This window comes from Acomys minous (genome assembly GCF_964271855.1).
Source record: "Acomys minous genome assembly, chromosome: 13".
Classification (NCBI taxonomy): Eukaryota; Metazoa; Chordata; class Mammalia; order Rodentia; family Muridae; genus Acomys; species Acomys minous.
In genome coordinates, this window is record NC_140495.1 from 65,880,939 (window position 1) to 65,893,287 (window position 12,349).

General features: G+C 39.2%; 1 long non-coding RNA gene and 1 pseudogene across 2 annotated transcripts in view; both read right to left on the reverse strand.

Annotated features, from left to right (window-relative positions):
* LOC311581228 overlaps positions 1 to 12,349 on the reverse strand; it is a 1,115,569-nt gene that overhangs the window by 655,751 nt on the left and 447,469 nt on the right. The gene's annotated exons all lie outside the window — the stretch shown is intronic.
* The window catches only part of LOC311580724 (nascent polypeptide-associated complex subunit alpha-like), a 45,507-nt pseudogene continuing 38,964 nt past the window's right edge, over positions 5,807 to 12,349 (reverse strand). Inside the window, exons 2-3 of the transcript in view lie at positions 6,594 to 6,717; positions 5,807 to 5,872 (exon numbers count right to left, since the gene is read on the reverse strand). The product of the transcript in view is annotated as a nascent polypeptide-associated complex subunit alpha-like (transcript). The remainder of the gene's footprint in view (positions 5,873 to 6,593; positions 6,718 to 12,349) is intronic.

Sequence of the window (12,349 nt, forward strand, 5' to 3'; positions counted from 1 at the left end):
ACTATATCTGAGCAGAGGGCTTAGGTCCACCTTATACACGGTCCTTGGTTGGTGCATCAGTCTCTATATTGTAGTGTGGATATCCTGTATTATGTGACTAATATCCACTTATTTTTTTTTTTTTTTTTTTTGGTTTTTCGAGACAGGGTTTCTCTGTGTAGCCTTGACTGTCCTGGACTCACTTTGTAGACCAGGCTGGCCTCGAACTCACAGCGATCCGCCTGCCTCTGCCTCCCGAGTGCTGGGATTAAAGGCATGCGCCACCACGCCCGGCCCCTAATATCCACTTATGAGTGAGTTTATACTCTGCATATCTTTCTGGGTCTGGGTTACCACACCCAGAATGATCTTTTCTAGTTCCATCCATTTGTCTGTAAATTTCAAGATTTCCTAGGTTTTGATAGCTGAGTAGTATTCCATTGTGTAAATATGCTATAGCTTCTTTATCCATTCATCAATTGGGGAACATCTAGGTTGTCTCCAGATTCTGGCTATTATAAATAAAGCTACTATGAATATAGTTGAGCAAATGTCCTTGTTGTATGGTAGGGATTCTTATGGGTATATGCCCGGGAGTGGTATAGCTGGGTCTTGAGATAGAATTATTCCCAATATCCTGAGAAAGCACCAGATTGATTTCCAAAGTAGTTGTACAAATTTGTACTCCCACCAGCAATGGGAGAATGTTCCCCTTTCCCTACATCATCCCCAGCATGTGCTCTCTCTTGAGTTTTTGATCTTAGGTGTTAGGACAGGTGTAAGATGGAATCTCAGAGTTGTTTTGATTTGCATTTCCCTGATGACTAGAAATGTTGAGCATTTTTTAAAGTGTCTCTAAGCCATTCAATATTCCTCTGTTGAAAATTTTCTGCTTAGTTCTGTACCCCGGTTTTTTATTGGATTATTTGTTTTGGTGGTGTTTAATTTCTTGAGTTCTTTATATAATTTCTATATTAGCCTTCAGTCAGACGTAGGGCTGGTGAAGTTCTTTTCCAAGTATGTAGGGTGTCGTTTTGTTCTATTGACAGTGTCATTTGCTTTACAGAAACTTTTCAGTTTCATGGGTCCCATTTATTAACTGTTGATATAGAGCCTAAGCTACTGGCATTCTGTTCAGGAAGTTGACTACTGTGCCAATGGTCTCAAGGCTCTTCCCCACTTTTCTTCTAACAGATTTAATGTTTCTGGTTTTATGTTGAAATCTTTAATCCACTTGGACTTCAGTGATAAATAAGGGCCAATTTTAATTTTTCTACATGTAGACATCCAGTTAGACCAGCACCATTTGTTGAAGATGCTATATTTTTTTCCATTGTATGATGTGGCTTCTTTGTCAAAAATCTAGTGTACATAGGTATGTGGGTTCATTTCTGGGTCTGCGAATCAATTCCACTGATCCACCTGTCTGTTTCTATGCCAGTACCATGCCAATTTTATGAATGCGGCTCTATAGTACAGCTTGCAATCAGGGATGTATATACCTGCAAAAGATCTTTTGTTCTACAGGCTTGCCTTAGCTATTAGGGTTTTTTATTTTTCCAAATAAAGTTAAGAATTGTTCTTTTAAGATCTGTAAAGAATTGTGTTGGTATTTTGATGGAAATTTCATTGAATCTGTAGAAGGATTTTGATAAGATGGCCATTTTTACTATGTTAATCCTACCAGCATGGGAGACCTTTCCATCTTCTGATATCTTTTTCCATTTCTTTCTTCAGAGATTTGATGTGTTTTTTACACAGGTCTTTCACTTGCTTGGTTAGAGCTACACCAAGATACTTTATGGTTTTTTTTTTTTTGTGTGTGTGTGTGGCTATTCTGAAGGGTGTCTTTCCTCTAATTTCTTTCTCAGCCTGTCTGGCTTTTGTTTAAATGGGGGATACCAATTCTTTTTGAGTTGATTTTTTATCCAGCCACTTTTTTGAAGGTGTTTACCAGCTATAGGAGTTCCTTGGTAGAATTATTGGAGTCACTTATGGATATACTATTATATCAACTATGAATAGTGATAATTTGTCTTCTTCCTTTGCAGTTTATACCCCTTTGATCTCCTTTAGATGTCTTATTGCTCTAGCTAGGACTTCTAGCATTATATTGAAGAGATATGAAGAAAATGGAGAACCTTGTCTTATCTCTGATTTCAGTGGAATTTATTTAACTTATATCTCCCTCTTCATTTCTGATTTTGTTAAGTAGAGTACTCTTCCTCTGTCTTTTACTTAGTTTGGCTAAGGCTTTGTCTATCTTGGTGATTTTCTTAAAGAATCAGCTTGTCCTATATTTCCTAAGGAAATAGAAGCAGTCATTAAAAGTCTTCCAACAAAAGAATCCCAGGGCCAGACAGATGGGTTTAGCACAGAATTTTACCAGAACTTCAAAGAAGAGCTAATATTAATTATCTTCAAACTATTCCACAAAGTAGAAACAGAAGAGACATTATCCAACTCATTCTATGAAGCCAGAGTCACCTTACCTAAACCACACAAGACTCAACAAAGAAAGAGAATTTCAGACCATATTTCCATATGAACACTGATGTAAAAATACTCAATAAAATACTCAGAAATTGAATTCTAGAACACACTAAAAATGTCATCCACCATGACTACATGGGCTTCATCTCAGGCATGCATGGGTGATTCAATATAAGGAAATCCATCAATGTAATCCATCATATAAGCAAACTGAAAGAAAAAAATCCATATGATCATCTCCTTAGATGCTGGAAAAGCAGTTGACAAAATGCAACACCCATTCATGTTAAAACTCTTGGAGAGTTCGAGGCACATACCTAAACATAGTAAAGACAAAGTATAGCAAGCCTGTAGCCAACATCAAACTAAATGGAGAGAAACTTAACTCAATTCCACTGAAATCAGGAACATGTCAATGATGTCCAGTCTCTTCATATCTCTTCAATATAATGCTAGAAGTCCTAGCTAGAACAATAAGACAACTAATTCTACCTCCAGACTCAGCTATACCCTCCTGTCCATATACTCAAAAGATGCTCCACAATACAATAAGGACATTTGGTCAACTATGTTCATAGCAACTTTATTCATAATAGACAGAATCTGGAAAAAAACTAGACATCCCTCAAGCAAAGAATGGATAAAGAAACCATCGTGTAATTGCATAATGGAATATTACTCAGCTATTAAAAACAAGGAAATCTTGACATTTGCAGGCAAGTGGATTCAAGTAGTAATGATCATCCCACATGTGGTAACCCAGACCCAGAAAGACAGGCATTGTATATACTCACTTGTAAGTGGATATTAGCCACATAGTACAGGATAATACACTGTAATCAGAATAACAAGAAGGACCCTTGGGAGAATGCTTAATTCTCACTCAGAAGGGCAAATAGAATAGACATTAGAAGCAGGAAGAGAAGAAACAGGATGGGAGCCTACTATAGAGGTCTCTTTGAAGTCTCTACCCAGTGAGGGATCTAAGCAGATGCTGAGACTCACAGCCAAACTTTAAGGTTGAGCACAGGGAGTCTTATGGAAGATTTGGGAGATAGAAGAACCTAGAAAGGACAGGAGCTCCATAGTAGACCTATAGAGCCAACACATCTCAGCTGGTGTGGCAGGTGATGCTGAGACTGATACAGCAACCAAGGACTATGCATGGTGAGATTCTAGACCCTATGCTTGTGGGGCCTTTGTCTGTAGGTGGAGGAGATGCTCCCTCCTGGTAAGCTTCCTGTTCAGAAGGAGGTGAGTGTACCCCCTGCTGGCAACAGTCAACAAGACCCCAAAATGTGTTAAAGGCTAGTTCCTTGCATGGACACTTTCAAAGCAAACTGCACAGGCTTTAGGCCAAATGGCAACAAAAGCTGGCTCTGAGAAATATATATCAAAACTGGCCTGGAGACATGCCCTGGGAAATGTCCTGGGTGTGGCTCCTGCAATTCAGATACCCTTGGTTAAAAAACCCAGAGGTCTGTGTTCATAGGGTATCAAGTCTCTTCTTGGTAGCCAGCCACCCTTTTTCTGAGTGCCACCAGGCCTCCCCATCCAGGGGATGTTATCAAATATGGGGCACCAGAGTTCGTGTGAAAATTAGTCCCCACTCTCCACTCAACAGTGGAGAATGTCCTGTCCATTGGCTCCCCGTCAGTCACAGTCATAGGGAAAGGGAGTAGTGGGAAATGCGAGGGAGGGAGGAATGGGAGGATACAAGGGATGGGATAACAATTGAGATGTAATATGAATAAATTAATAAAATATATTTTTAAAAAACCCAGAGGTCTGGGGTGGGAGCACTCACTCCCCTGTTTCTCTCTCCCTAGATTCCTGTCTTTGTCTTTCTTTTATCATTAAGTTTAGTGAATTAAAATCTAGCTCTTCGACTCTGGACTATATTTTAACCAAATGCGATCGACTACCTGGTCTTTTAGAAGTCCGAGGCTTACTTTCCTTGCTGGAAGGGACATAGACTCCTATTGTCTCAATCCAGGCTAAGCGAGGCCATCCTATGCTTTCTAGCTAAGGGCTCTGACTGGAAATCTCCCTCACTGCCAAGGAGGCATTCTTCATGACTGGTTCTCAGGACAGAGCCTTCCTCAGCTAGGCTCCAGAAGGCTGAAGAAAACTCTGTGACCAGATTCTCCCAACCTCCCAGAGAAAGGAACCCACATCTGCTCAGATGTAGCTGATAGGCCCCACAGTCTCCTTGTGGGTCCCATAATATGAGCAGTAGGGGCTACCTCTGACATGGACTCTGGTACCCACTTGTTGATCCTGGCCACGGAAGAAGAGTATGAAGGCTGTCCAAATGCCTCAGGTTGACAAGCTGAAGCTAGGTGGTAGTGGAGGATGACTACCCATTTCTGATGGCTAGGGGACAAGGTCACAGGGATAGAGGATGAAGGAGGGAGGATGAGACTGGGAGGTGAGGAGGGAGGGGTCTACAATATGGATGTTAAGTGAACAATTTAAAATGTAAAAAATATTTTAAAAGAATACTAAAAACAAATATAATGTGTCAAAAGTAGATGTGTTAATTAGTCAAGTGAAAACCTGATTTGCTATCCTCTTAAACAATTTATCATATATGATATATATCTTTAAATATATAATACTAAAAAGTTTATAAATATATATATATATATATATATATATTAAATATATATTTAAAGGTGAACACAGTGATCTTTATTTTCTAGTAGGTCAGCAAGTTGAGCTGGAAGCATATATAAGAGCAGACGTTTCCTGGGCTGTGAGTGGTTGATTCTTTGGCAGCATAATTAGAGAAAGGAAGAAAAATCCTGAAGTAAAGTGAGAGGAAAGATGGGACAAGAGGATATCTGCAGATTCAGAGGATAAAAAGGAGCAAGATTGGGAATGAAAGGCAAGTAAAAGCATGAACAGGGTGAAGAAGATCCCATTATAATGTGGCAGAGATTCCAGAGCATCAGCTGTGTTGGTAGCTGCAGTGGGTAAGGGAAGACTGGCCATGAATATGGGTTCCTGGGCACTGGACAGCTTTTAAAAATGCAAGAAGCAAGCTGTGCTTCATTTCAAACAATCAGAGAAGCACTTATATTGGGTTTCAGAATATTTTCTAGAGGACTTTCTGAAAAATCCTGTGTCTTGGTAACAAAAAAATGATTTGACTTGACTTAAATGGAAACAAAAAGAAAAAAGATACATAAAAGCTAAAAGGCAGAGACTGTTTCAAAACACAGCCATTATATTCTTGAAATATAGATATTAAAGCTATAGTTGACATGGTGATTACTATATCCTATTGTGTCAACTTAAAAGTCAGAAGATACAGTGGTGGTGCTTACTTTTACATGTGTATGCCCACAAGCACAAATCCTGAGGTTAAATGAGCAGCATTATGAATGTCTACAACCTAAGGAGAAAATCAGAATAAAACATCAAAATAAAGTGCACAGGTTAAAATAAAGTGACTCTGGGAGAATTCAACTTAATGCTTCATCTAAGAGCAGTAGACTCAAGAATATCTGTTTTCTTCACATCCTAGTATAATATGAATTGACAATGGGAGTGATAATTTGGGAGAGATAACTCTCAAATTATGAATATATTCTCTCTTTATGATAAAAATATTAATATGGTAGTTATTAAACTATTTTGATTTCTTGTCAATTAATTTATGTGTTGGTATTGTAAAAGAGCCTATGTATTTAACAACAACAACAACAACAACAACAGCAACAAAGGAACTAAATATTTTAAACTCTAGAATTTAGGTCAAACACACTTTTCTAAAATGTTTTGATTTTTACTTTTATTTAATTGATCGTGTGTATGTGTGTGTGTGTGTGTGTGTGTCTGAGAGTGTCCGCAAGTTTACATGCATATGGAAGGAGACAGCTCCTGGGAATTAGTTCTTTCCTCTGTCATGTTGGGTCTTGGTGTCAAATCCAGGTTGTCAGCCTTGGCCACAAGGTTCATTTATTTAATGAACCATCTTTCCTAATTCTAAATATTTCTTAACATTTTAGTTAACTGCATCATAGAAAATGAGATTCAGCACTTGAGGACTGGATTAGTCACCTCCCAAACTATTCTTCTGATGGACCTCCCTGTCAAGCTACTTCTGCACCAACCTTGGTGCTTCCATTCAGCTTGAGTTCAATTTCTCTGCGTCCTGCCGTTACTCTCATCACTGCACTCCTGGCATGCTGACCACTCACTCTAATACTGGGATTGTTGCAATCCAGTTTTTCTTTTCTGTAATAAAAAGTTGGCAAGTCTCTACATTGAACAGAAAATGACCATAAATTCTTTTCATCTGTAACACACTTCAGTATTTTATAAAAGATATATTTATTCATGTATATACACACTCTATTGCATATGTACCTGGATGACAGAAAAGAACATCAGACAGGAGGGGGCATTAGATCCCATCATAGATGGTTGTGAGCAACCATGTAGTTACTGGGAATTGAACTCAGGATCTCTAGAAGAGCAGACAGTGCTCTTAACCTCTGAGCCATCTCTTCTGCCTGCATTTCAGTCTTTTTTTCCACATGAGTTCACTTATTGTATGAGAATGAGGACCAGGTACAAAACTCTAGGCTTGGGGTTGGGTTCTCAGTTCCCCATATCCCTGAGTTGGGCTGGATGAGATAAGGAGATCTCTGGGCTTCGTGGTCCACCAGTCTAACCTTATCAGTGAGTCTCAGATTCTAGCGAAAGTCTTTGCATAAAAAGAAAGCCAAGGTTGACCACTGCTAAGGAATGCAACCTAAGACTGATCTCTAGCCTCCATACACATGCATGCACATGCTGTGTGCCTACGCACTCACATGTACTCAAAATACATGAATATGCACACACATTCATTCACCGAGAAAGAAATATGCTTTGTGGTAATAAATAAAATTAACATTCCAACCAGCCATGTGTCAGGATTCTCTTTTACCACGTCATTGCCAATATTTGCTATTATTTGTTTTGCTCATCAGATTTATTTTCACATTTCTTTGATGGTTAGTTACTCTGAACACTTTCGTGTTTACTGGCCATTTGTATTTTTATCTTTGAGTACTGGCAGAAAGACAGTATTAGAATAGCAGTTTTATTCAGCTGATGATTTTGATTTTTTTCCATTTCATATTCTTGTGATACAGAATGTTACTGCTATGGGTTTGAGATAACAAGGGAATCTAAATCACTGAGAATAACAAAGATTCCCTTCAAAAGAGTCACTTTATTCTGGGTATGAGGAAAGTACTGTTTTCTATGCCGAGGGTATCATTAAAGACAGAGAAAGGAGGTATTAGGTGCAAGACCCAACAGAAACAAGAGGAAGAGGAGACGGGTCTGTGTCATCTTATAGCACTGCAAATGACTGGATCCATCCTATAAAGTGAGCATCTTCACCTCACGCAAAGAAACACGGGACACAGCAGAGCACCTGATGGGTTCATAATCTATACATTTACGGAGTCATTTTTTAAAAATATGAATGGATTTGAGATTCTAAAAATTTATGTATAGTATGTAAATGGTTCATAATTACAGTAAACACGTTTGAAAACAAAACATGTAAAATGAGCAGAGTAAGGATTTATTTACTTGCCAAAATAATGAATGGCGCACTATAACACATGTAATTATTGAATCTACTTCATTCACTGTTACCATTGATTCATTCATTCACTTTGCAGGTGAAGAGCCTTAGAGCAGGTGGAGGTCTCGGCCTTATATATCCATTGTGATCTCTTCAAATAAGAAAAAATTCAAGCCATCCTTCAGAGAGCATGTGCTACAGTTTATTTAGAAGAACCAATCTCTTCTCTGTAAACAGAGGCCAGGGCATAACTGCTTGTTGTGTCAGGGGCATTTAAAAAAACTAAAACAACTACTTTGTTCACTTTTGTCATATTAATTCCATGTCTTGCTCCTTCAGACATTTAAAATTTCCTAGAACTCCTGGGAGAATTTAGGGGAAGTTTTCTCTGAATCTGGTTTTCTGTCATCTAGTTTGGGTTGTGATTCACTCCACTGTTACCTCCAGCAAAATGCTTTTACCAACTTTCTGGAAATCTTGCCATAAGCCCAATCTCCCCATGGCCACTACCCCCCGCCCTGTTCATCTTCTTGCCTTCTCTCTATCTTCCTCTTCTTCTTTGTCTTTTTTCCCTTTATTTATTTATTTATTTATTTAAAAATATTTTATTAATTTATTCATATTACATCACAATTGTTAGCTCATCCCTTGTATCCTCCTATTCCTCCCTCCCTCCCGCTTTCCCCTTACTCCCCTCCCCTATGACTGTGAATGAGGGAGACCTCCTCCCCTTGTACATGCTCATAGGGTATCAAGTCTCTTCTTGGTAGCCTGCTGTCCTTCCTCTGGGTGCCACCAGGCTTTCCCATCCATGGGAACATGGTCAAATATGGGACTTCAGAGCTCGTGTGAAAGTCAGTCACCACTCTCCACTCAATAGTAGAGAATATCCTGTCCATTGGTCAGATCTGGGTAGGGGTTCGAAGTTTACTCCATGTATTGTCCTTGGCTGGTGTCATAGTTTGAGCAGGACCCCTGGGCCCAGATCAGCCCATCATAATGTTCTTCTTGTAGGTTTCTTTTTAGATTTTTATTTAAGTAATTTATTCAGATTAAATCTCATTTGTTATCCCCTTATTTGTATCTTCCCATTCCCCCTCTTTCCCCTTTTCGTCCTATTCCCTTCCCCTAGGTCCGTGACAGAAGGGGACCTCGTCCCCCACCATGTGATCACAGCCTATCAGGTCTCCTCCTGGTAGCCTGCTTCCCCTTCCTCTGAGTGTCCCCAGGTCTCCTCACCAAGGGGAAGTGGTGAAATAGGGGGCTCCAGAGTTTTTTTTATTTTAATCTTTCTTTTCTTCCTACACCTTCTTCTTGGCATTACATGCCTAACATGCATCTTTTTATCATTTCATCTAAAGATTAAAAGAGAGAGAGGTAAAAGATTAACATAATCAGCCACACAATTCTGACCACATCTAGTAGTGGCCTAAACTTTACAGAGAATCGCTTATTTTATTCTCAACATCAGCATCATCTAGCGAACTAGGACAACACCCAGCTCAAAGGCAAATATATTAAATCAGAACTCATGGACTGGAGACTGGCCATCCGTACTTCTTAAAGGCTTCCAGGAGATTTTTATGGGCAAGCACATATTCCCAAATTGTCAGGATAGGAATTTGCTTGTTCTTGCAGCTGGTATTTTGTATGTGGAAAAATGAAGCCTTAATTGAATCACATTGCTCTGAAACTTCAGAATATACAAACCAAGGGCAATTATTCACTGTTAATTTTCTTTGGCTTTTCAGAATTAAAAAAGATAAATATATTTACTTTTAGTTCCTTTGTAACTAACACAAATTAGGGAAAAAACCCAATTCATGTGATTTTTGTGAGGTGTTTCTTTTTCCTGTTTATTGTTCAAGTGTATACATACATACCTAATCTACAACCAAGCTCAAACCTCCTCTTGTTTTCATGCACACAATCGTTTTTATAACACTTTAAGTTGTACAAACCTCAATTATCAGGCAATGTAAACATATAGGACACAGTATTGTCTTTGATTGATTCTCTGCTCTGTCTGTCCGTCTGTATTTCTCTCTCTCTCTCTCTCTCTCTCTCTCTCTCTCTCTCTCTCACACACACACACACACACACACACACTTTTTGTACAGTAATAAATTGCTTTGGTGTATCTAACAGTTTGGCACATTCTAATGAATATAACGACAACCTAGAACAGAATCTCACCCTGGGAATATGACTCACTAAGCTATAAATACATTGGGAGCTCCCAGACAGGTGCTGAGGAATCACACAGCAGAGCATTTTCTGTTAGAAGGATGCTATGTCTCTGGGGTGAACTGATATCAATGGTTGGCACTCTTTCGATTTTTTTAATCTGAGAAGTAAGGTGTAATGTTAGCTAGAGTTAAGAGTAAATGTGAGGTGGCTCATGTGCATACATACACACACACACACACACACACACACACACACACACACACACACACACACACTTCAGTGTCATATGCCTTCTGAGGATCCTACTGATGATCAAGGTCAGGGTATCTTCCTTTAATTATGCCACATTTGATGCACAGTCTTATGGAACTGAGCTGCAGTCACATTATCCTTTGATGGATAAGCCCTAAAATTGAGCAACTCCCCTTGTGGTCTGTTGCTGGGAGAGAGCGATGCTCTTACTTTACAATTGATCTATGGTAACAGCTCATTACAACATAGAATGTGCCATATTTTCCTAGCACTGTTTGCCAGCCAAAATGTAAATCAGAAAATTATATTTTGCCATCGTAGCCTCTTCTTCATTATGGTATAATGCACATGACAAAGCATTTTCCATCATAATCATCTTTAAGCATGCAGTTCTGTAGGATTAAATATATTTGCACCCATGTGCAACAAATTTTCAGAACATTTTCATATTTCAGAACTAACGCTGTATGCAGAGATACCAACTCCTTTCCACCTTCATGGAAGCTCTTGGCTACTACCACTTGTTATGTTTCTATGAGTTTAGCTTTGCTAGATATCTCATGCCAGTGAGATCATGTATGTCCTTCTGTGTCAGGTTTATTTCTGTTAACCTCAAGATTCATTTTGCTTTAGCATGTATCAGAACCACACATCCCACTTTTTAAAAAAAATTAAATTAATTTTTTCATATTACATCTCAATGGTTATCCCCTCCCTTGTACTTCCCATTCCTCCCTCCCTCCCATTTCCCCCTTACTCCCCTCCCCTATGTCTGTGACTGAGGGGGACTTCCTCCCCCTTTATATGCTCATAGGGTATCAAGTCTCTTCTTGGTAGCCTGCTATCTTGCCTCTGAGTGACACCAGGTCTCCCCATTCAGGGGACGTGGTCAAATATGAGGCACCAGAGTTTGTGTGAAAGTCATACCCCACTCTCCACTCAACTGTAAAGAATGTCCTGTCCGTTGGCTAGATCTGGGTAGGGGTTTGAAGTTTATGGCCTGTATTGTCCTTGGCTAGTGCCATATTTGAGCAGGACCCCTGGGCCCAAATCTGCCTATCATAATGTTCTACTTGTAGGTTTCTAGGACCCTCTGGATCCTTCTACTTTGCCATTCTCCCATGCTTCTCTCATCTAGAGTCCCAATAGGATGTCCTCCCCTATATCCCTGTTTCCTGGTTAGTGAAGACTTTCATGGGACATGCCCCTTGGGCTAGTATGCACACACATCCCACTTTTAAGCCTGGAAAATATTCTTCTATATAGTATTGCCATATTTAGTGTAATCATTCATTCACTAGTGGGCAATTAAATTGTTTCCTCCATATTTCCACTGTTGTAAACACTGCTGCTATAACTGCTTCTGCAATAGATAGGGAAATAAACAAAGGAAGAAAGATTAATGCTGGGAGGGACAGGAGGGTGGAGAGGGTGACTATAGGGACAGGATGGAGAAGAGGGAATTAATATTTTCAATATACATTGCAGGAAAATTTCAAAGAATTTATTAAAGTTTTGTTTAAGACAAAGAAAAACAGCACTTCCCTAGTAGACTACAGGAAGTCTTCTAGGGATGTTACCTATGGCAATTATCTTCCCAGTGCTATGACAAAACACCTGATGTGGCTTGAATTCCCAGCACCCATATGGCAGCTGATTCTTCTCTGCAGCTCTAGTTCCAGGGCGTCTGAGATCCCCACACTGACATACATATGGGCAAAACACCCATCTATAAAATATAAAGGTAAATTTATATTAAAAAGATAAGAAAGTTAGAGGAGTAAATATTTATCTTGACTTGTAGTTACTTTGGTTATTATCCTATCCACATGGACCACTGTA